Source organism: Diadema antillarum, unplaced genomic scaffold (assembly GCF_040938485.1).
Source record: "Diadema antillarum isolate AM-2024a unplaced genomic scaffold, OU_Dant_1.0 seq00000320_RagTag, whole genome shotgun sequence".
NCBI lineage: Eukaryota > Metazoa > Echinodermata > Echinoidea > Diadematoida > Diadematidae > Diadema > Diadema antillarum.
The window spans coordinates 98656-123685 of record NW_027271339.1 but is presented as its reverse complement, the minus strand read 5'-3'; the positions used below and the strand labels follow the sequence as shown (position 1 = coordinate 123685).

At 38.0% G+C, this 25030-nt stretch overlaps 1 protein-coding gene across 2 annotated transcripts in view; it reads left to right on the top strand.

Annotated features, from left to right (window-relative positions):
- Positions 1-25030, top strand: part of LOC139730518 (mediator of RNA polymerase II transcription subunit 13-like) — a 180895-nt gene that overhangs the window by 63480 nt on the left and 92385 nt on the right. The gene's annotated exons all lie outside the window — the stretch shown is intronic.

Sequence of the window (25030 nt, the reverse complement as noted above, 5' to 3'; positions counted from 1 at the left end):
GAGTAGGACGATATCTTAACATTTCAAGAACAATTTAAAATCTTATGTCATAATCAAACAATTAACATAATTTTTCAAATATTAATGATTTTTATCCTGGCATTGCAGAGTGATCATGGTGATCAAAGTGTTCAAAATAAGGCTAAGATAGCACCAAAGAGCATCTAGAACCCCAGAGCTTCCAGGGCCCTTAAGCGGGCCCTGGACCCCGGCCGCAAGGGACTTCGCGCTTCGCGCTCGTGATGTGCGCTTTGCGCACATACTTTCATGCGCAAGATCACTTTTTCCCCCTGCAACATGCTAAAATTTCAAGTTGTGGACCACCCTGGTACTTATCAAGTAATAAAGTGTAGGTTTGCATCACATTTTATCCTTTTGTCTATTTTTCCCTTATAGTATACTTCAAAGATCATGCAATTTAGGAGAACATGGAAAGAAAAGGAAGAAGAGGTAGACCTAGCCTACATTACATGTAAAAAAAAGTAGTGCAACTTTAACGAAGCGGTATCTGCAACTATCAACGCTGTATATAATGTGTCGCTGTGAAGTAGAAATTGATCAACGGTCTGGTGCTTATTTTGGGTGTCGATGTGCACTGCAGGTGAAAGGCTTTTGAACTTTGTTCCCCGTCTATCGTGGAAACTCAATATACAGTACAGTGTAGATGGTCTAAGGCCTAAAGGAGATCTGATACACCGTTGTAGACGAAAATACTTGATGAATTATAACAAACTATTTTCTCAGGTCCCAATTAATAAATTTACGTTGTGTTGTATTGTTTATTGACTACTTAAGAACAAATTCTCTTCTTCACAAGGATCTCGTCATACTGAGTTTCACTATATTTATTTTCGCGTGGCGTTCGGTGCTGCGAACTTCAGTTTCGTATATATACTGCTTTATTTTTGTCATTTTTCATACCTCTCATTTGGTAAGATTTCTTTGATTAATACATGTATTACTTTATTCGTTCTCTTTATATTTCGTAAATATCTAAAAGTAATTCAAACTTATCACATTTTCGTAACGGCGATTTTCACCCCTTCGCTGCAGTATTTTCGAAGGAAGTGAGATCGCAGCCGTGCACTTCGGTGTGCTGTGTGTTATTCTTGTAGTTATTGTGGTGTCGGGAAGGTTGTTGGGATTTCGTAATTTGTTCACTAGCCTTAGGTGTTTATCTTGAAGTGATGATGGTTGTCGTGTTTCTCAATGTTATAGGAATAGGGGAAAATGATTCTGAGTGATGGTGATTATAATTAGGACCTACCGATGCTGGTGTAAAAGACAGCTTGCAGCGAATGCTGAGCATACGTGATAGTATCCTTCGTCTTATTTCATGTCTCTCTCTTTTACTCTATTTCCCCTCCAATGAATGATGAAAATAAAAATTATATACATGTCTACCTCACAAGGGCAATTCCACGGTAACTAGGACACAGGTGCCAAAAATTCAAAATGATATTTGTTTCAAACACCATACATTTTCAGACAGTACTTGAGTTGAAGTTTTAAGAATCATTATGTTTTTCAATAAAAGCGGCCATTTTGATTTTCAAAATGGCTGCCAAAATATACCTATAACTCAATGGTGAAAAGAGTGTATTGTCGCATAACTTACTCTCTGTATATCCACTTTATTAGTACTCTAAACAACAATCTTTCATATGTATGCAGTTACCAGAGAAGTCTTTTACCACACGATAGAAAAAAAAGCTGGTAGCTTTAAAGAATTTGATAAAAACTGTTAATTACTTTGATAATGATGGATGTAACGTCAGTTACCAAAAACAAGGAATTTTTAAGTTTATTCATCAAAGGAAGTGAGCTGTATGATGTAACTTGGGATTTCTAATGTATGCCCATATGCCTTTATTTTAATACCAGAAATAAGGATACTTGGCATACTGGAGAGTCAAAATGAACACTACAAAATGTGTAACGTCAGTTACCGAAACGTCATACACGAGTATGTAACGTCAGTTACCATAACAGTAATTATAACTGAGGCAAATTTTTTGACTTTTGGCCATTTCAATACATCTGGGAAGTCAACTTACAACAAAGAGCAGCAATCCCTTTCATAGCAAATGATGTCATTACCATGGTATGTCCATGGATATTTTTTTTTTTAAATTTTATTTCTAAATTCATTTATTCATTCATTTACCATGATTATCTCTTCTTTTTTTTTTTGGGGGGGGGGGCTTGAGCTTTCGATTTTTGATTCAGCACAAGTTTAGGGTTAAATCATCTGGAAGTTTAGTTTGCCACATGCAGTATATGCACTCAAATTAGTACATTCCCAGTCCTACGGGATGATAAAGCTACCAAAGTTTGTAGGCCTAATCAGTGACATGATTGCATGTTAACCACATTTTCTAAAAAAAAACAAACAAACAAACAAACAAACTTCTGCACAGCTGTATACCAACAGTTTAACAATCTTCACCAATGTCTACTTTTGCTGGCATTTTTCTTTTTTTTCAGGAAGCTTAGTCAAGTTTCTACCTCAAGGCAAATGCACAAACAGATATTTCTTCTCTTGCACTTAAATGTGTGGTGTAGTTAACATGGCTCATCTTGTATTATGGTACGTAAGGCATGTACTCATTATTGTTTGAAACTTAACACTGATGTTGCTCAAAGTGAGAGAGGATTATAGGGTTTGAAAAAAAATTGTTCATACAGTGTGTATTTGTTGATTACTTGATTCTATTCATGCAGGGACATTTTGTAATACAACACATGATAATTATGAACAGGAAGAGTTTTTTATATTGATTTTAGTATTCTTTCGTTGCAAAGTCCGATTTCTTGGTATCTCGAATGTATTTGCAAGCCGTGATATATCAGTGAAAAGGAAAAGAAAAACAGTTAAATTACTTCAAGCTAGGAATAAAACAATAATGCTCTTTTGACCAAAAAAAGCATTTATTTTTCTTCTTCACAGAGAAATATTAAAAGTGCGACACTTTTCATTTAAATCAATTGATGGAGATCATCAGGAGTAAAATAAAGAAAAGAAGGAGAAATATATCACAATTGATTTCATACATATTTATGCATATTTATGAGTTGATACATGTTTTTTCCTCATAGAAGATATTTTGATATTTTTTTCAAGCACAAAAGTATCCATGTTTTGTGTAGTACTACAAGGTATTATGGGTGGAGCACTCTATGTAGATAAAAACTTTCCTGTTCATTAAAAACAAACAAACAAACAAACAAACAAAAAAGCCCTTAGTCATGTCAATATATTTATACTTGGAACTGCTTAATCTATTAATGGCTCTGTGTAATCATAAATGTTGAATAAAAATTAAATCTTCAGACAAATGTCAAGAAATATCCTCTTGTGCATTTACATTATTTTTACCCAACTGTGCTATGGCATGGGGGGGGGGGGGTGCCCCCTAAGGGCCCACCCAATATTATTTGTGTCTTTAGATTTTGATTTAATTTGTTGCTGTAGTTGCCTGGGATTGTCACTGGTACATTGCAGCAGTATAATAACCTGTTAAATAAATTAGTTCTCTGTAAACCCCACGGCAAAGTATGTGTAACGTCAGTTACGTAACGTCAGTTACTGACATGTTTACCTTTAAGTTTTCATAGAACACAAAGAAAATGGACTGCTGTTTCATTTCATTGTGTATTTATGACTGATGAACCAAGGTATGACTCCATATCAACCAAATCATTCTGAGTGGTCAGAATTATGAAATATCACATAGCTATTCCCAATCATGATTTTGCATAGCTATGTGTAAACCCTATGGCAAATGTAAGCGTAACGTCAGTTACGTAACGTCAGTTACCGTCATGCCTTCACTGAAATTGGCATGGTGGTAAAAGGAGACAACTAAAGTGCACATTATTTTGCACACCTGTTCCTAAGAACCTAGGTGTATTGCCATATTAAACACATAAAGGCTAAAAGTCTGGGACATGAGATATTTCCATTTACATCTACACCATAATTTCCCATGTCCTTTTTCTGTAACGTCAGTTACCGACACATTTTCACTTGCTATGTGATAAGAAATGCAGTTTGAGAGAAAAACTTTCCACCTATTTCTTCATTCTCATGAACTTATTCATCAATGCTAATTGCAAGCCCAAGGTGCTTTCATTCACAAAACTACAAGGTAAACAATTTCATGAAAATCCTTACGTGTAACGTCAGTTACCGTGGAATTGCCCACAACAAAAAGAATCACGTGCTAGCAACCTTCGTAAAGTTAAATCTGATTGTTGATTGCCAGCAAAGAATAAGGGGGAAATACGACAACAAATAGAAGCGAAAAAATTGTACTTGCGGAAATTTCCACAAAAGCAGGTGCCAGACCCAGGTGTCGGACGAAAGAATGCGCACACTAGAATTCTGTTTATAAACAGAGTGTAAATACCCCGGAAATATCGATCAAAGAACTAGCTCCTGAGTAGAATTAAAGGAATCATTACAAGGATCATGGTTCTGTTAATATAGTCTTTCTTTTGACCCATAGTAGAAACATCGAACAGTCGATCATAGTCCGGGACAATAGTGTATACTTTATTATTTTAGATGTTCCTGAACTATAGAAAGGGATTGATTAATCACTCGATTTATGGAATCACAGAAAGACAATAATTATGAAAGGACACGTCTCGTTTGCAGACACAAATTTACTATGAGTATGTGATACGCAGCCACTACCCGGTTAGACAGTAAAATCACGACTATTTCAGGCTCAATACCTTCAGGCACTGCATACATGTAGATATGGAGGAAATAACAGGCCTCGAAATAGGATTTTGGAGGGGCAAGGCCATTTAGAAAAGGGCACTTTTTCCAAGAGGCCAGGGCACTTAGGTCAGTCAGAGGGGCACCAAGGCCACATTGGAAAGGGCATGTTGGGTGTTTATGAAAAAAGAAAGAAGAAAAAAAAACGAGAAAAACAAACAAACAAACACACACACACACACACACACACACAAAGTGCAACACACAACAAAAACCTCATCCCTACAGCTGTAACACATTCCCGATTTCCGCGTTTCTATCAGGTGAAACGACATTTTTTAAAACAGGAATAAAACAGTAGGTATTGATTGAAACTCTACACCCTTTCAGGCCAGCCAGGCCAGGCTGCCATGTAACTTCAAAGCACATTCCGACAGCCGGCTGGCAAAACCACAAGGCAAAGGAATTTGCGCGCGCGTGTGAATTGCTCGACTGGAGGGAGGGCCAGGGAGCATGGGTGATTACTATGTAGTCTATGAGCTATCAAAAGCAGACCTTTTGAACAACTGCAAATGTCATGATACTATTTTGTCGTCCTTTTGGCCTCAAAGAAAAACATAAAAAAGACAAGTTGAGTATCACGAGTTTGTACATCGCCATGCAAAAAGATTACTACACTCATGTCATGACACGAAATGAATAAATATTTAAAGACAAAAACAAAGCAGCCTCGGTGACATCGAGACACCATGCATTCACCATGCACGTTGGGGAGCAACGAGTTGGAGTTGGCAGGGAGGGGTGATCCAGGAGTTTGTGAGAACTTCCCGAGTTAAAATCTCAAAGCAAAGCTGAAGCTTCTTGTGGTCTCACGCTCAGCAAATCTGCGTGCTAGTTCTCAATACAAAGGAAGTTTATCTCTGATCTGTTGAGTTATTTTTGCTGAAGCATAGGAGCTTATCATGCCTGAAGTTCAAATGGAAGGTTGCCAAAAATTTCATATTCACAAAGCTTCAGAATTTTATTACACATTGCCCACTATATTCATTTGAAATAGCAAATTTAGAGGGTACAAATCAATGAGGATGATGATCATCCACATCCGATGATTATCCACATATTTGCATATTCAAAATTTGACATTTCAAATGCATTAAAAATCTTCCAGTAATTTATTTTAGGCTGTTGATGCAGCAGTAAAGATGTCAGAAATTTCATATGAACTTGAATATTAGTCAGGATAAAGACAAAAAAAAAAATCTGCACAAAAAAAAATACAATTCTTTCATTGTCACTGGTAGTCAAATTTGTGTTTTCACAAAAAATTTGACACTCTACTAACACCTCAAAATCGCAGGAGAGTGATTAGAAATACAGAATCATTACGTTTGTAATCCTGGGTCTTCGCCCTGGGGCTTCGACTTGAGCTATCTTTAATAATTAAACATTCTTTCCCTGTTCATCTCCAAGACTCCAGACAGTTCATGACCTCCAAGAATGCGCCAGTACGCGCGGTTTCTCCTGTTGATTGGTCTCTCTCTCTCTCCACCCCTCCCCATTCCCCAGTCTGGCACCTTGGCATCTTGGGATTTTTCTTTTTTCTTGGTGAACTTGGTGTTCACTCTTTACTACTCTATCTGAATATGCGCTGCCTAGCTAGTAACTCTATGGCCGCTGCGCTGCGGAGGCAGTCGGGATGGTAAAAGCCGGTCGGGCGTACATGTACGTACACGTCGTCTCGTATCTCGGAAAGATACTTTGAGTTTGAATCAGATATATCGGGACGTGAGTGAACTAAAGGTATGATATTTGAGATCAGGAAAGTTGTTCAAGCTTATTAAAGTGTAGACTTTGAGAAAGGGCATATTATACGTCATAAATAATAACTTTCATTCTAAAAGGGCACCACGGCCCCAAGAAAAAGGGCACATTTTTTTTTGGCCGTAACTTTGATAAAAAAACAAAAGGCATTGCGGCCAATGAGAGGGGCATCGACGGCCAGATGGCCGTCGCTGGCCGTCGGTTAATTCGAGGCCTGAAATAACACTTGAAATTTTGAGCATTTGACCTTGACCTTTGACCTTGAGCATGGACACCAAAGAGTTGATAGGCACTTCACCCATTCTGTATGCCAAGTTTCATTATTACCTCATACGTTTTTTTAGTTACGCTCTCCACAAAATTGATTATGGATGAAAGGACGAACGGACAGACGGACGGATGGATAGACAAGCCAAAAACATAATGCCAAAAAAAGGTTTTAGAGCCTTTGTAACGATAAAATGCTTGACTTGTGCATTAAAATTTTATGTTTCGATTGGCCAAGATTCAATATAAAGCATTTTTTACCTTTGACCCAAATTTTTACTACCAAGATGTTGTCTGATTAAAAAACAAAAACAAAAACTAGAGCACTCGCAATCGAGCACATGTATCCCCCGAACCCGTCCCATACCCCATCTGGATTACTTTTCAGGCCAGAATGTTGTATAACATGGCAACTGTCGCAGGATACAATAAAATCCAACGAGAAATGAGGCTAGTATGTATAGCACATACAAGGAATATGACATGTCATCCTATTGTGTGATCTTTGACCCTGTAAAAGGTGGAACAGTGAGGGCAGCATTATCAATAAGTGTAGGTGTATAGATTTGACTGTGATACATACATACCAAATTTGAAAAAAATCGGTCCAGAAACAAGGCCAGCATTGCACACGCAAGCAGACCCTGTTAAATTTACCTTTTCATATATATAAAGATGGAACAAGCGAGGGCGCCACCACCAAAAACAATATAGGCATCTTCATTTCACTATTTTAATGCACCGTTTTGCCAAATTTGAAGAAAATTTGATAAGAAATGTGGCTGATAGAGCACACACAAAAAATGTGCATTGGCATCCAAGTCGGAACACTGAGGGCGCCGTCACCACAAACTGTTGTGTCCTTCATGTAGAATGACCACCCATATGTACAATGTACATCTCCTTAGCAAGTCTGAATAAAATTCATTGAGTAACAATCAAGTTATTGCATAAATAAGCACTTCTGCAAATTTTGACATGATCAGGGTGACCTTTGACCCTGTAAAAGGTGGAACAGTGAGGGCAGCATTATCAATAGGTACAGGTGTATAGATTTGTTGTTTGCTTATTATTACATTTGAAAATGATTAATGGTATAACATTCGGATCTGTAGGCCTAAGGTGCTAAAATACTTGTAAATGTTGGATGATTGCTTTTACAATCAGAAATGAATAACGGTAACTTTCGGCTATTTACAATGCTAAAACAAATATCGGATGTTTACATTAATGTCTACAAATGCTCCCACTTTCTCATTTCAAACGTAAGTTTTGACCATCTACAATTGTAAATAGGCATCAACTTTATAACAATCTATATTAAAAGCCTATGTTATGCTACATCGTAGACCTCAGAATAACGGTAAGATGATTTAATTGTCCCCACTGAACGAGTTCGAGCAGGGGACTATGAAACGGGCTACGTACGTGTGTGTGTCCGTGTGTGTGTCCGTCCGTGTGTCCGTGTGTGCGTCCGTGTGTGATCAAAATGTTCAATTTGCTACTTCTCTGTCATTTATGAGCTGATTTTGATTCTGTTTGCTTTATATGAGAGCACTACATGGGAGCTTTGAAACTTCTACACAGAATTTCAGTTGTGACCTTTGACCTTGACCTTTGACCTATATTGTACATTTTTCTGCAAAATGCTACTCCTTCGCCATTTCTAACCCGATTTCGATTCCGTTTGCTTTATGTGATGGCACTAGTTGAGGGCTTCAAAACGTCTACACAGAATTTTGACCTTTGACTTCTTTGACCTTTGACCTTGATTTTTTACCTATATTGTACATTTGCTACAAAATGCTACTCCTTCGCCATTTCTAATCCGATTTCGATTCCGTTTCCTTTATGTGATGGCACTAGGTGAGGGCTTCAAAACTTGTGCACAGAATGTTGACCTTTGACTTCTTTGACCTTTGACCTTGATTTTTTACCTGTATTGTACATTTTGCTACAAAATGCTACTCCTTCGCCATTTCTAACCCGATTTCGATTCCGTTTGCTTTATATGATGGCACTAGGTGAGGGCTTCAAAATTTCTACACAGAATTTTGACCTTTGACTTCTTTGACCTTTGACCTTGATTTTTGACCTATATTGTACATTGCATGGCTACAAAATGCTACTCCTACGCCATTTCTAACCCGATTTTGATTCCGTTTGCTTTATGTGATGGCACTAGGTGAGGGCTTCAAAACTTAAACACAGAATTTTGACCTTTGACTTCTTTGACCTTTGACCTTGATTTTTGACCTGTATTGTACATTTTGCTACAAAATGCTACTTCCGGCGGGGACATATATATTACGCACCGCGTAATTTCTACTTTTCCTTGTTTTCTATTCATTTATTTTAGACATGGGTACCTGTATCACTTCAGTAATGCTTGATATTTATTTTTCTATGTTAAGTATGACCGATTTAGTTTTTATGTTTTTCTTCATTTTTTCTTTTTTTTTTTGGGGGGGGGCCCACCAGATTTTACTTTCGGGCCACCAAAAAATAAAAATCAATGATTTTGGTGGCCCGATCGGGCCACCAAAATAAAAGTTAGTGTGGAGCCGTGACATAGCCATACGTTTTTACAGGCTTTTTTTCATTTTATTTGGTTTTAAACATCATCATTTTCCCAAGTATTCCGGTTTCTTTTCCCATGATTGAAATCAGACAGTCTGCCATATATGATTGCTAAACGTCATGCTGTGTTTGGATGTGCCGATGTGCGAAACACGTGCCATGTGCTCTTGCCTTGTTTCAGGCTATACTGCAAGTTCAATGGATCAAATGCGCCGCAGCTGTACTTAATGGCTTGATTGCGATAACAGTTTACATTCGATACGAAGAAATCGTCATGTCTTGTACGAGCAAAAACAAAACCAAACAAAAGCAAGCAAACAAACAAACAGACAAGAGATAACAAAACAAGAAACGAACGAATGTTGATAGCCAAATCATCTCCGTATACGTGAACCGTCACAGTTCAAAGGTGAAGTTCTTTCAAACTTGTAAAAGTAATCTGCAGTTTCAATGAGCCTGTATAGATTTGACTATGATACATTTACATACCAAATTTGAAAAAAATTGGTCGAGAAACAAGGCCAGCGTCGCACACACAAGCAAACCCTGTTAAATTTACCTTTTTATGTATAAAGACGGAACAAGCGAGGGTGCCATCACCAAAAACAATAGGTTTCTTCGTCTTACCATAATACACCTTCGTGCCAAATTTGAAGATGATCGAAGAAGAATTGCAGCCAGTAGAGCGCTCACAAGAAAATCTCTGCGGAGGACGTGGCGGACGCGGCGCAAAAACACAAAAATAAAATGGAGGGGGAAAACTATGATGAATCAGGGATCTCGCCAGCGTATATCACCCTTGTCGGTGCCAGTTTGAAGAAAGAATTGCCGACAAGGGTAAAACTTGCCGACAAGGGTAAAACTTGCCGACAAGGGTAACACCACGCGTGAACTTGCCGACAAGGGTAACACCATGCACGCGTGAACTTACTTGACGAGCTAAGTTCGGACCAATTTCTCGCCTTTTTTACTCTTTATTATCTGGCTAGAAAAGAAGCTAGATGTTGAAAGGAGCAGCAGTTTACAAGCGCAAAAAGTTACGCACCGATTACAACAACGTGGCTCAACATAGCAACATACAATTGTTCATGTACTAGCTGCACTTACACACCACATCACACACTTGCTCACTCACATGCGCTCTGATTCGGGATCCACACACCAGCCGGCCACAAACAGCCGCCTGTGTGTCCGACGGTATTGTGAGAGGGAGAGAGAGGACGAAAAGAGGGTCGATCGGAGGCTGAGGGAGGCTGAGGAAGGCTGACACGTGCTCGCGTGTTGTCATGCTTGTTGTCAGGTTTAATACGCAAAAACAAACGATATGAAATGCATGCCCCCTTCCGCCAAAGGTTGTATTTTTATCTTTTTTTTTTTTTTTTTTTGCTGCTTTGGTTTGTTTGTTCGTTTATCTGCCTGTCTGTCTCTCTATTCGCAAAATAAGTGAACATTTGGGAACAGATTAGGATGAAATTTTCAGGAACAGTTGGTAGGTAAAATGGCGCAAGGAACAGATGATTAAATTTTGATAGTGAGCAGGATTTATAATACCACCGGAATCCAAGATTTTTAGACTTGTTTCGTATATTTGAAAGGATTCGTATCAATTCTTTAGGAAGCTGGCCATCGGCAATGACGCAAAATTAGATGGGTTCAAAGCATTGCCGCAGAGAGAAAATTAACTCCCATCTTTCGTTTAAAAAAAAGAAGAAAAAAGAACGTGCGATGGAGTAAGCAAATGCAAATTGTTTTTTTTTTTTGTAGTTTCAGCGGGTTATTTTTTTAAAATCGTTATTATTTAAAAAGCCATGCGTTCCATTTGAGCTTTTTCACTTTCCATGGATTTGTAAACGCCATTCGTGAATATTCCATTTTCCTTCTCCGGGCCGACATTTATAGTAATTCTGTCATAATGGTCTTTCAAGTTCAACGTACGTTATGCTCCACGTGCTTCTGGCTTGGTTTGTTGGCAGGTGGGTTAGGGGGCCTTCATGGGCAGAAAATAGATGGATAATCATTCATCAATGTTCCCATTTGGTTTACATGCTATTAACACGCTGTTTACGACCACTAAAGCAAGGTGGCAGTACGCGCGGCATTCCTTTATCTGACACCTGGCTTTCGTGGACATTTCGTGGAAATTTCCACAAGCCATGATATCAAGTTTCCCCACTGCCTGTGGTCGTGTTTTTTTTTTTAATTCTTCATTACGAACATCAATTTGTTCAACTTGGAAAAGTGTAGATAATTTGCTTCGAGCACATGTTTCTTTTTTTTTTTTTTTATTACAGTGTCGGTAATATTTTCTTTTGTTCATCGTCCGTGCATGGCAGGGGTTCATGGGAGTAGAACGATAGGAATGACTGCGGAGAAAATAAACTGAAAGAAGGACGCATCTTTTGAGCAAGCTGTCTTTGTTTTTCTCTACACCAGCATCAGTGTGTGTATGTGTTTATTCATTTTTTAAATCATGCTCTTGCTTCAAGGAGCTACGCTTTTCCCGCGTAAAATTAATAATGGATACCGCACGCAGAGGCCCACGTTTTGACGTGAAGAACCATACATTCTTTATCTACTTGTATTTATAATGATTTTTTTTTAAATCTAAAATAAAAAAAAAATGTTTGGTTGTTCAAGTAATGTAAAAAAATGTTATTCTGACATTTCATGCGCTGAACTGCCGAGCATTTTCTTTTTTTTTTCTTTTACGGGAGAGAGCGAAATGTTCTTCTCTTTAGCAATGACGGCCTACATAGGCACATATACATATCTTATATTGTGACGCAGTTTGATTTTCGTGAACACGCGAATTGTTTTTTTTCCAGATCAGTTCTTGATTTAGTGAAAGTTAACAATGTGTTTCACATTCACAAAAGCAGTTTGGTTTGCCTGTGTTCAGTTCGCTGCCAATGAATTTTCTAAATAAAGCGATGCCCCAAACGGGTTTACTCTGAGGGTTTGTTCCGAAATAATAACAGAATAATACTACATTCCTTATTATTCTGAAGGTTCGTTAATTGGACAATAATAAAGAAACAATGTCTGTTAATTTCCAAACAAAATCAGTTTTGTTGTTTCGAACGTTCTGCCAATGAAATTTCGGAATGAAACAGTAATAGTTTTCTTACTCTGAGGGTTCGTTACTCTGACAGAAAACAAAATAGTAACGAAATAGTACTAGATTCTATCTTAATTCTGAAGGTTCTTTAACCGAAAGATAATAAAGAAAAAATATGTCCGTAAATTTCAAAAAGAAATCAGTTGTCATTTCGAACGTTCTGCCAGTGAAATTTCGGAATAAAATGACGGCACAAAACAGCGTGTTTTCGTACTCTAAAGGTCTGTTTATCCGACAGAAATAGTAATGATAAAATAATACATTGTAGATTCTTTATTCTGAAGGTTCGTTAACCGAAAATTAAATAAAGAAAAATGTCCGTAAATTTCAAAACAAAATCAGTGCGTCATTTCGAACGTTTTGCCAGTGAAATTTCGGAAAAAACGACTGCCCAAAAACAGTTGCAGTTTTCTTACTCTGAGGGTTCGTTACTCCGACAGATTAATGATGAAATAATACTATCATAGATTCTTTATTCTGAAGGTTCGTTAATCCAAAAAATAATGATTGAGAAAAAATGTCCGTTCATTTCACAACGAAATCAGTTTTGTTATTTTGAATGTCTGCCAGTGAAATTTCGGAATGAAACGACGGCACAAAACAGCGTGTTTTCGTACTCTAAGGGTCTGTTACTCCGACAGAAATAGTAATGATAAAATAATGCATTGTAGATTCTTTATTCTGAAGGATCGTTAATCCAAAAATAATTAAGAAAAAATGTCCGTTCATTTCACAACGAAATCAGTTTTGTTAATTCGAACGTTCTGCCAGTGAAATTTCAGAATAAAACGACGGCACAAAACAGCGTGTTTTCGTACTCTAAGGGTTGTTACTCCGACAGAAATAGCAGTGATGAAATAATACATTGTAGATTCTTTATTCTGAAGGTTCGTTATCCGAAAATTAAATAAAGAAAAATGTCCGTAAATTTCAAAACGAAATCAGTGCGTCATTTCGAACGTTTTGCCAGTGAAATTTCGGAAAAAATGACTGCCCAAAAACAGTTGCAGTTTTCTTACTCTGAGGGTTCGTTACTCCGACAGATTAATGATAAAATGATGCTAGAATTTTTATTCTGAAGGTTCGTTAATCCAAAAATGATGAAGAAAAAATGTCCATTCATTTCATAACGAAATCAGTTTTGTTATTTCGAACGTTCTGCCAGTATAATTACGGAATAAAACGACGGCCCCAAAACGGTTACAGTTTTCGTTCTCTGAGGGTTCATTACTCCGAAAGAATAATGGTAAAATAATACCGTACTCTACATTCTGTTTTGTTATTTCGAACGTTCTTCCAGTATAATTTCGGAATACAACAACGGCCCCAAAATGGTTAGTTTTCTTACACTGAAGGTTTGTTATTCCGAAACAATAACGCTGATAGATAGATTCCTTTCTGAAGGTTCGTTGATGGGAAAATAATTAAGAAAAACATATTTGTTAATCTCCGAACGAAATCAGTTTTGTTTATTTTCAACATTCATCTGTAGTACCGACCTTTGGTGTTGTTGTTTTCGATTACAAACCTTCGAAGTACTCAGTAATGAATCGTTTCATTTTATGATTAAACAAACCTTCGGAATAATGACCATCATTACATTTTTGTATGATATCTCTTTGATGTCACGGCCAAACTACCGCAGTATACCCAGAAAGGAAAGTGCAACGATGTCCCGAAAGTTCTCGATCGCTTCTCGCGCATCTGCATGCAATAATAGGCCTACCACGTGGTCGAGCAGACGGCGAGAAAGCAAAAACACGACGGGTATACATGGCGCGCGTTGTTGCGATGCAGAGATGGCTAATTATTGCAACAGTGAAACAGGAAAGGCCTAAAAGAAATCGGAACCTTCACCATCGGCACCTACGTCTCTTTCATTTATTATTTAGGAACTGCCGCCTACAAAAGGTATGGAGTTTCTGCATTGTTTCTGTGAGAATATGCCCCTCACAACATTCATTACATCTCTGTGAAAATGTTGCATTTAGTGGCATTTTAGCGGCGATTTATCTGTGTTGTATTGAGCATTAGCGAAGGCTTCCGCACTTCGCGTACCTACCCCCAGAACAGCGCGAATTAGTGCCGACAAGCGTGAAGAAATTCCTGGCGAGAACCCTGATGAATGTACATCAAAATGATTGACGATGGCATTTTACAGTAGATGAAATACCGTTAAAGGACAAGTTCACCTTCATAAACATAAGGATTGAGAGAATGTAGCAATATTAGTAGAACACATCATTGAAAGTTTGAGGAAAATCGGACAATCCGTTCAAAAGTTATGAATTTTTGAAGTTTTTGTGCAGTAACCGCTGGATGAGAAGACTACTGCAGTGTATGAAAAACTTAGATGTCACATGCGTACAACAATATAAGGAAAATATAAAGAGATTTTCACAAAATTTCTTCTTTTGAAAAAAGTACACATTCCCTTGACTCGTTACCGACATATGTTATGGGTAATATTATTCCCCCTGCCCTTTAGAAAAGGGCAAGTCAAGTGCTCTTTTATTATGCGAAAAAAGTGAAAATATGTTAAATTTTCTTTACATTTTCTTTATACTGTTGTACGCATATGACTCATAAGCTATAGTAGTCTCCTCATACAGCGGTTCCAACACAAAAATTTGAAAAATTCATAACTTTTGCATCGATTGTCCAATTTTCCTCAAACTTTCACTGATGTGTTCTACTAATATTGCTGCATTCTCTCAATCCTTATGTTTATAAGGGTGAACTTGTCCTTTAAGTTCCGTGTATAAGACGCACCCCTACTTTCGGACCTAAGATTAAAGAAACATCAACAAGCGTAGCAGAGGGATCATACAGCGAGACGTACGGTGCGTACGTAATTACACTCACTGTTGTTTCGCCCGGAGGGATTACCAGTAACAACATGTGTGTCTCTTGTACCATGCTTGTATGCACAGTGCTAGCCTTTTGCAAAAGGTAGCTCGCTATAATTTCAGCACACACACACAGAGAGCAATGGACTTGCACACACAGCGCGCAACGGGCAAGCGCGCTCCGATCCGATCGCTGTGTGCACGCGAGTCCATTGCGAGAGCCTCTCTGCAGCTGCTGCCTTTGCAAGGCTTGCTAGCTACAGCTAGCTAGCTACAGTGTAGCTATGCTATCGACTAGCTGGCCTCGTGAAATGAAGAGCAAACGAACGACATGGATATGCATGCATGCTTCACACATCGTTCATATTTACGGTGACATAGTGTCGATCCTACTCCGTATTTTACAGCTTTTGTCGATGGCCATATTGATACATGTACTAGTACATTGATAAGTTTTACGGTATTGGTAATTTAGTATTAAGTGATACCTGTACATCGCGTATTCCAGCTACTAGGTTGGCTGTTGGTAGCTTGGTAGACTGACATCAGTAGCATACAGCAGTGCTGTTACAGCTGTTGTCTATGGCCAGATTGATGCATCGTTACTGCACAAGGCCGATGTAAGTTTATCTCGTATTTGCAGCTTTTGTGTGTGTCCAGATTGAAAGATCGCTCATTTATCCATAAGTTTTAGTGATTGCTCACCTTCCAAACATCGATGGGCATACCGTAAAACGGGGTGAACAGGGATGGCGAGGTGAATAGGGACAAAACCAAGAAAAGTTTTTTGAATGTGCATTTTTCATATTTGCTTGAACTTTTTTTCTTATTTTTATCACAGGATGGAAGAACCATCCATCAGTGTCCAGAAAGTGGTCCACCTGATGTGAAAAAATTTTTAAAGGGTACAGGAGGTCCAAATAAAAAGTTTTCAAAAATAACAAAAAAAATCAGGGCGGTCAAAACTTTTCTGCTCCTGTGGCCATTGATAAATGAAATTCGCTGAAAATGTGCATGAATCTAGCCTATTAGGTCCTACAACACACCTTTAAATTTGAAATAATTATTCCAACAGGAATTTGTGACAGCACATTTTTTCTTCTCTTGGGCAAAAAATCAGTTAGACTGGTGTGAATAGGGACACCATGGTGTCGTTTGATTGGCCCTTTAAATTTTCTGTATGATTAACTATTATAATGTCATAAATTGCTCTGAAATGTTTATGTCCAGCTATTTCCAAAAGTGTGAATTTTTATTCTAATTCTCCTGACAAGAGAGCAATAAGATCTTTGGATATGTGGCTTCACTTTTGTATAGATGAGAGTGAACTTTGCTGTCTTAACCCTAACTAGGGCAGGAAGGGTCTGGGAACCCCGCCCCCTACCACCCTCTAGGGAATTATTTTCACTGCCTAAGACAGGCTAGGACTTTTCCACTTGTATTTCATGACCTTTTCTCTGTCTTCTGCATGTTTTAATGCCAATAACACATCTGTTTGGGCCAGACCCATACTATAGGAGCCAGCTTATAATTACTGTAAGAACTCCCAAAATATCCCCGACATCATTAGAGTCAAGTTACACTGTATATAAAGTGTATGAATAAGATTTTACATCATGATTTGCCACTTGAAGAAGAAGTGGGTTAATATTTGAGTGCAATTCAATGGATTAGTAAAGTTTTGACGTACTTTTCAATCTTAACCTTTGACCTGATGGGTCACATTTTTGTATATCAGCTCATTTTGTTGGGCTGTTGCAATTTTTGTTAAGGATTGATTTAACGATGGAATAGATTGCTCTTAAACGTTTGTATATCATTTTTAAACTCTGTAGTTGTTCCCTTAATCCAATCTATTGGATGGATTGAAAAAAAAATGCCCCAAACAGCTTTTTTTTGGATCAAAATTAGTGTTGTCCCTGTTGACCCCAAATTTGGGGTCAACAGGGACAGCGTCATTTTATCAAAAAACATACTTTTCCCCCAAATATTCATTTTTTTTTCACAATACCAAATTAAAGGTATTTTAGGTGGACATAAAATCCCCACATAAGATTGAGTCTCTGGGCTGCATGAAAAAAAATACAATCATGAGAACTTTAAATTTGTCCCTATTCACCCCGTTTTACGGTACATGGCCCCAAGTTGGCCTTATAAAATTGGGTGTACATGACAGATTTTTTTCCGTGATTCAACTGTACCCGTGTATACGACGCACCCCCGATTTTCAATGTTTTCCGACGAAAAAATAGTGCGTCTTTTACACGGAACTTTACGGTACACAGAATATCTGCACCGGAAAAAAAAAAAATGGAGGTGGAAAAATACGATGAGGAAAACTAGGGTGAAAACCCGATGCTTGAAGACGAACGATGAAGACACTCTATGGTAAAAATACTTACACGGAAACAAACGAGTGACTGCCATACAAAGTATGATGTTCTCTCACACACATAGATAATCTACATAGGGTTCTACATTGTTCAATCAAAAAATGTTGCAATGATGTAATCACTTAACAAAAATGAACAAAACACTCTCAGAAGTACGATTGTACTATTGAAAATAAAGGGATATAATGATACGAAAGCAAAAGAGAGAAAAATGAGAGAAATGAACGGGAAACCTAGAGAACTTACGCCACACTCACTAACGTAATGCGACACAGGTAAACAGATATCGTCACACACTCTCTGGGGAGATCGATATCACCATACCGCGCATAAGAAATCACTGCAATTGCTGGGGCAACAAAGATGCATGCGCGCTGTAAACATGAATATTGATTAGTTTCTCAGCAGGCTCGAACCCCTGAACCCCTGATAGGTGTTTTAGCCAATAAGCGACATTCAAATATTAATTTCTTTGCATAAATTATTTTTATGAGTCCCAGTAAGGAGCTCTGTGATTGGCTAAAATCATTCTACAGCTCCTGGCCAAGTCTGAGGTCGTGGGATGCCCTCTTCTGGCCATAAATAACGTAACCCACAGAAGTGGTGGGGTATCGTGGGAATAGGTTAAACCTAGTTCAAGGATAGTGAATGTTCAATACATTTGTGACAAACCTGTCATTTTGATATTTTGCCAATTATGTGAAACTCATCACACATCATGAAGACATTGTACTATAGACCTATTAGGAGAACCATGCATTATGGCGGAGGTATAAGAGTTGCCATAGCGACATTTCTGGTCTTTGATGAGAATCTCAAAAATGACATGGCCATTCGCCCCCAATCACAGATGTAACAGATAGGGTCATGTGAATTGGGGTCAGGGCCCAAAACATTTATTTCAGGATAATATATCGGATCACCTAATTTGTCAGTATTGACAAATTTCCAAGTCTAATCTGTAAGTGGTGTCTGTACTGGGAGTGAACCAGTGTACTATAGAGAGAGATTGCAGAGACAAGTCCCACCTTCATACATGTGGATGGAGTGAATGGAGCAATATTAGTAGAACACATTAGTGAAAAATTGGGGAAAATCAGACAGTCTGTTCAAAAGTTATGATTTTTTTAAAGTATCTGCGCAGTCACTGCTGGATGAAAAGACAGTGTATGTCACATGCGTAGAACGATATAAGGAAAATATAAAGAGAATTTCACAAAATGTTATTTTTTGGCAAAAAGTGCTGATTTCCTTAATTTGTCACTGATGTTTATGAGAGTGATATTATTCCTCCTGCCTTATATATTTTCTTTATATTGTTCTACAGGTAGTACGACTAAAAAAAGAAAAATTACTACTTATGTGACTGATTTTATCGGTGGCGTTAATAATTTTATAATCTTATCCGTTCCCCCCCCAAAAAAATATCAGGCATTATGAAATGCTTTAACAGTTTTTGTTAGAATTCCCATTCCCTAATCACCTTTGATTTATGATTTTTCGAACATGAATTTTTATCGCTTACTTTTTTTAAAAGTATAATGTCATAATATATCATGATGGTGTGTGTTCTGTCTTTAAAGACATGGCAAGATTTTTTTTTTTCCCATCCAGAGTTCTAAATAAGTTAGCATTAGAAACCAGACCTGATGCAAACTTATTGTTTAGCTTTTGATTGAGTTTCTTCAGAGAAACAAATTTTGGTAGCACTAAACCTGAGTGAACAAGCAAAAAGCAAAAATATAAATGCAAATAAAAAAGATATGCAGGTCTCTAGACCACTCTACACGTACCTGAGCGTGAGCGACTGTCAGCCCCCATGTAAGTGTCACTGTCATCATACTCGCCGTCATCAACATCATTGTCACTCAAAATAAATTGCATCATCATCGGAGTTTGTACATCAATACCACTAGACTCATATTATCATCACTATCATACCTGCCTATCTCATCAACTGCAAAAGCCTCAAAATCACTCTCATTATCGACGCTCACACCAAACACATCAGCAAACGATTCAGACATCGCAGACCTAGCTAGACATCTTTCACACAAAAATGAAATGGAGGTGGAAAACTATGATGAATACATGAAGACGATTGACGAAGGCACTTTCAGTTGAAAAAAATATACAGAATATCTTGCATCGAAAAAAAAATGGAGAAAAACTACAGTGAAAACACAAAGCTTGAAGACGAATGACAAAGACACTTAATGGTAGAATCGCTACACGGAAACAAACGAGTGGAGTGGGTGCAATACAAAGTATGATGTTCTCTCACACACACATCGTTCAATCAAACAAATCAACCAACACTCGCACAAAAACTCACCTCCAAATTGTTGCAAATGAGGTAGAAATCTAATCTCGTGACAACAAATGAACACGACACTCTCAGAAGTATGATTGTGCTCTGAAAATAAAGGGATATAGTGATATAAAAGCAAAAGAGAGAAAAATGAGAGAAATGGACAGGAAACCTAGAAAACTTATGCCACACTAATAATCAACATAGTGCAACACAGTAATGTAAACCAGGGCTGCACACTAACCCATTTTTTTTTTTGCCGGTCCGACCTGTCTCTGTCGGACCAGTAAATACCCCGTTTTACCAATTTTTTACCGGTCCGAACAGAAAATTTACTGGTCAGCAACAACCTAGAAAAGCATTAAATGACTTGCAAATTCATTTTCATGTTTTTTGTCGACACTGATATTACCCCCCCCCCCAAAAAGTACATTTTACAGATTAATATTTTGTAAACTTGCATTGTTTATGGATCATTACATCGAGAAGGAACGAAAAGGAATCATATGCGAATTGATTTGTTGATATGAAAAGGAAAAAAAAGAAAGAAGGGATTGAAATGCGGTTTTTAACTTTCCTCCGAAATTTTCTTCGCGTATCTTGTATGCGTTCTTGAAATTACACTGCAGGGTCGAATTTGTGATGATTTGTACTCCTGTCTCTTCTTCGTACATAGAACCATTTTAAAAGAATTGAATGTTTGTTTGTGAATTAAAGTGTAAAATGATTATGAACAAAATCAGATTGTATCAAATGCATTTGTGACTTTTTGTAAACATCGGCGCACGTAGAGTAACACGCGTTACTTAAAGGACAAGTTCACCTTCATGTACATGTGGATTGAGTGAAGGCAACAATATTAATAGAACACATCAGTGAAAGTTTGGGGAAAATCCGACAATCCATTCAAAAGTTATGAATTTTTAAAATATCTGTGCAATCACTGCTGGAGGAGAAGACTACTACAGTGTATGATGTCACATGCGTACAACAATATAAGGAAAATAAAAAGAGAATTTCACAAAACTTGACTTTTTTGAATAAAGTGCACATTTCTTTGACTTGTTACTGACTTATATTAAGGGTAATATTATTCCCCCTGACTTCTGAAAGAGAGAAGTGGAGTGTTCTTTTATTATGTGAGAAAAGTGAGAATATCTTAAATTTTCTTTATACTTTCTTTGTATAGTTGTACTCATATGACATCACAAGCTATAGTAGTCTTCTCATCCAGCCGTGACTGAGCAGAAACTTCAAAAATTCATAACTTTTGAACGGATTGTCTGATTTTCCTCAAACTCTCATTAATGTGTTCTACTAATATTGCTGCATTCACTCAACCTACATGTCTATGAAGGTGAACTTGTCCTTTAACTTTCTGCACATTTCACACTCTTGGTGCTCAGCTGGATTGCGATGATTTCATGAATTATTTTAGCTGTAGTATTTTCTGATGCACGTGCCAGAAGGGGATCTTTATTTTTCTCCCGATAATCTCTTCAAATTTGTGCATGCGCTCTTGAAAGGTATATACGGCAGGGTCGAATTCATGATCCTTTTTGCGCCTATTTCTACCTCAAATATCAGTGGGATTGTGATGATTTCATGAACTACTTCGGATGTAATCTTTTGTGATGAACACACCAAAATGGTTGAAAATGCGCCCTTTATATTTCTCCCGATAATCTCTTCCTTTCGGATTAGAAGATTATGACACGGCCGAATTCTTGATTCTTTTTGCACCTCTTGTTTCCTCAAACTTCAACGGGATTGCGATGATTTCATGAATTATTTCAGCTGTAATCTTTTATAATGCACGTGCCAAAAGGGGTTGAAAATGTGTCTTTTATTTTTCTTCCGAATATCTCTTCGAATTTGTGCATGCGTTTTTGAAAGATACACAGCATGCAAGGCCGAATTTGGGATCTTTTTTGCGCCTATTGTTTCCTCAAATTTCAACGGGATTGTGATGATTTCATGGATTATTATTCGGCTATAATCTTTATGAGGCACGGTACGCGCCAAGAGGGGTTGAAAATGTGTCCTTTATTTTTTCTCAATAAAATCTTCGAATTTCGTAAATGCGTTCTTAAAAGATATACAACACGGCTGAATTCACGATCCTTTTTGCACCTATTTTTACCTCAAATATCAGCGGGATTGTGATGATTTAATGAATTACTATGGCTGTAATCTTTTACGATGCACGGCGCCAAAAGGGGTTGAAAATGTGTCCTTTACATTTTCCCCGATAATCTCTCCGCATTTCGTTAGTGCGTCCTCTCGGATTAGAAGATATTCATAGCCGAATTCATGATTCTTTTTGCGCCTATATTGTCTCCTCAAACTTTAACGGGATTGCGGTGATTTCATGAATTATATCGGCTGTAATCTTTTGTGATGCACGCACCAGAAGAGTTGAAAATGCGTTCATTATTTTTCTCCCGAATATCTCTTCGCATTTGTGCATGCGTTTTTGAAAGATACACAGCATGCAGGGCCAAATTTGAGATCCTTTTTGCGCCTATTGTTTCCTCAAATTTCAACGGGATTGCGATGATTTTATGGATTATTATTCAGCTATAATCTTTATGATGCACGGTACGCGCCAAGAGGGGTTGAAAATGTGTCCTTTATCTTTTCCCGATAAAATCTTCGAATTTCGTAAATGCGTTCTTAAAAGATATACAACACGGCGGAATTCACGATCCTTTTGCGCCTATTTTTACCTCAAATATCAGCGGGATTGTGACAATTTAATGAATTACTTCGGCTGTAATCTTTTACGATGCAGGCGCCAAAAGGCATTGAAAATTTGCCTTATATTTTTCTCCCGATAATCTCTTTGCATTTCGTACATGCGTTCTTAAAAGATATACGACACGGTCGGCCGTATTCATGATCCTTTTTTAGCCTATTTCTCCCTCAAAATCAGCGGGATTGCATTGATTTCATGAATTATTTCGGCTGTAATCTTTTGTGATGCGCGCACCAGAAGGGTTGAAAATGCGTTCTTTAGTTTTCTCCCGAAAATCTCTTCGGAATTGTTCATGCGTTTTTTGAAAAATACACAGCATGCAGGGCCAAATTCGAGATCCTTCTTGCGCCTATCACTTCCTCAAATTTCAACGGGATTGCGATGATTGGATATCTGGCTGTAATCTGTATCATGCACGCGCCAGAAGGGGGTGAAAATGTGTCCTTTATTGTCGAGCCCACCGGAGGTGAGGGGAGAGACTAAGGGATCGCCTGCGGCGTCTGTCCGTCGTCTGTCTGTAATGCTACAAAAACTTCAATAACTCTTTACTCTGGGCTTCAATTGCAATCAAACTTTGAGGGAAGAGGGGTCATACAAAGTTTCACATTTTACCATATATGAAGGTCACCTCAAGGTCAAAGGTCACAGGCAGGTGTCAATGAACTTTAGGGCCCAATGTTAAGTTTTTGTGGCGCATTTCTATTATGGGTCATAACTTTTGATCCATAACTCCATTTGTGACCAAACTTGGATGGTAGATGTCCCTTGGGGAGTGGATGGTCACCACAAGGTCAATTGTCACAAGCAGGGGTCAACGAACTTTTAGAGCCCAATGTTAAGTTTTTATGGCCTTTTAGAGCCCAATGTTAAGTTTTTATGGCGCGTTTAATGATGGGTCATAACTTTTAATCCATAGGTCCGTTTGTTACTAAACTTGGATGGTAGATGTCCCTTGGGGAGTGGATGGTCACCAATAGGTCAAAGGTCACAAGCAGGGGTCAATGAACTTTTAGAGCCCAATGTTAAGTTTTTATGGCATGTTTCTATTATGGGTCATAACTTTTGATCCATAGGTCCGTTTGTGACCAAACTTGGATGGTAAATGTCCCTTGGGGAGTGGATGGTCACCACAAGGTCAAAGGTCACAGGCAGGGGTCAACGAACTTTAAGGGCCCAATGTTAAGTTTTTATGGCACGTTACTTTTTTGCCATAAATTTTTACCCTTTTATATCTTTTTATCTGTTATATCTCTCTTTTTAAATCTCTTTTTATCTGTTATATCTCTCTTTTTAATATGTTATATCACATTCGCGTACAATTTCTTGTACGCGAATGGGCGAGACACATTATGGCACTTGCCTTGTTTTTCTCCCAATGATCTCCTCACATTTTGTAAAAGCGTCCTTAAAAGGTATACGACTCGGCCGAATATCACAGTCTTTTTTGCGCCTATTTCTACCTCAAATATCAGCGGGATTGCGATGATTTCATGAATTATTTCGGCTGTAATCTGTTGTGATGCACGCACCAGAAGGGTTGAAAATGCGTTCTTTAGGCCTAGTTTTTTTCCCGATAACCTCTTCGCATTTGTGCATTCGTTTTTGATAACCAACATGGCATGCAGGACCGAATTCAAGATCCTTTTTGCGCCTATTGTTTCCTCAAATTTCAACGGGACTGCGATGATTTTATGAATTATTTTTTCTCCCGATAATCTCGTCACATTTTGTGCATGCGTTCTTGAAAGGTACACGGCAGGGCCGATTTCATGATCCTTTTTGCGCCTAAACTTCATTATGAGACCATTCTGAAGGAATGAAAATGATCTTTACTTCTAAATGTTTATTTAATTTTTCTAAAAATCGGCACAAGTAAACTAGTTCTAACATGTCAACTGCCACGCTGCTGCGAAGCCGGGATCGGATCTTGGGTTAAAAAAAAAGTAATGAGTGAAATGACTACAGAAATGCGTGCGCCTCTATCAATACATACTCCTTGTCTGGCATGATGCCGATCGCAAGCAAACGAACGAACAAACGCGTCGGGGAATACCGGCATGCATTTCAGCAGTTACCTATACCACCCGTACATTGTACATACACATACTTTGCATGTATTGCATGGCTGCATGGCAGGGCAGTGCGTGAGCAGCACCAATGCGCAAGCTAGCGTGACTAACCATCTCGTGCCGACTGCTATAATG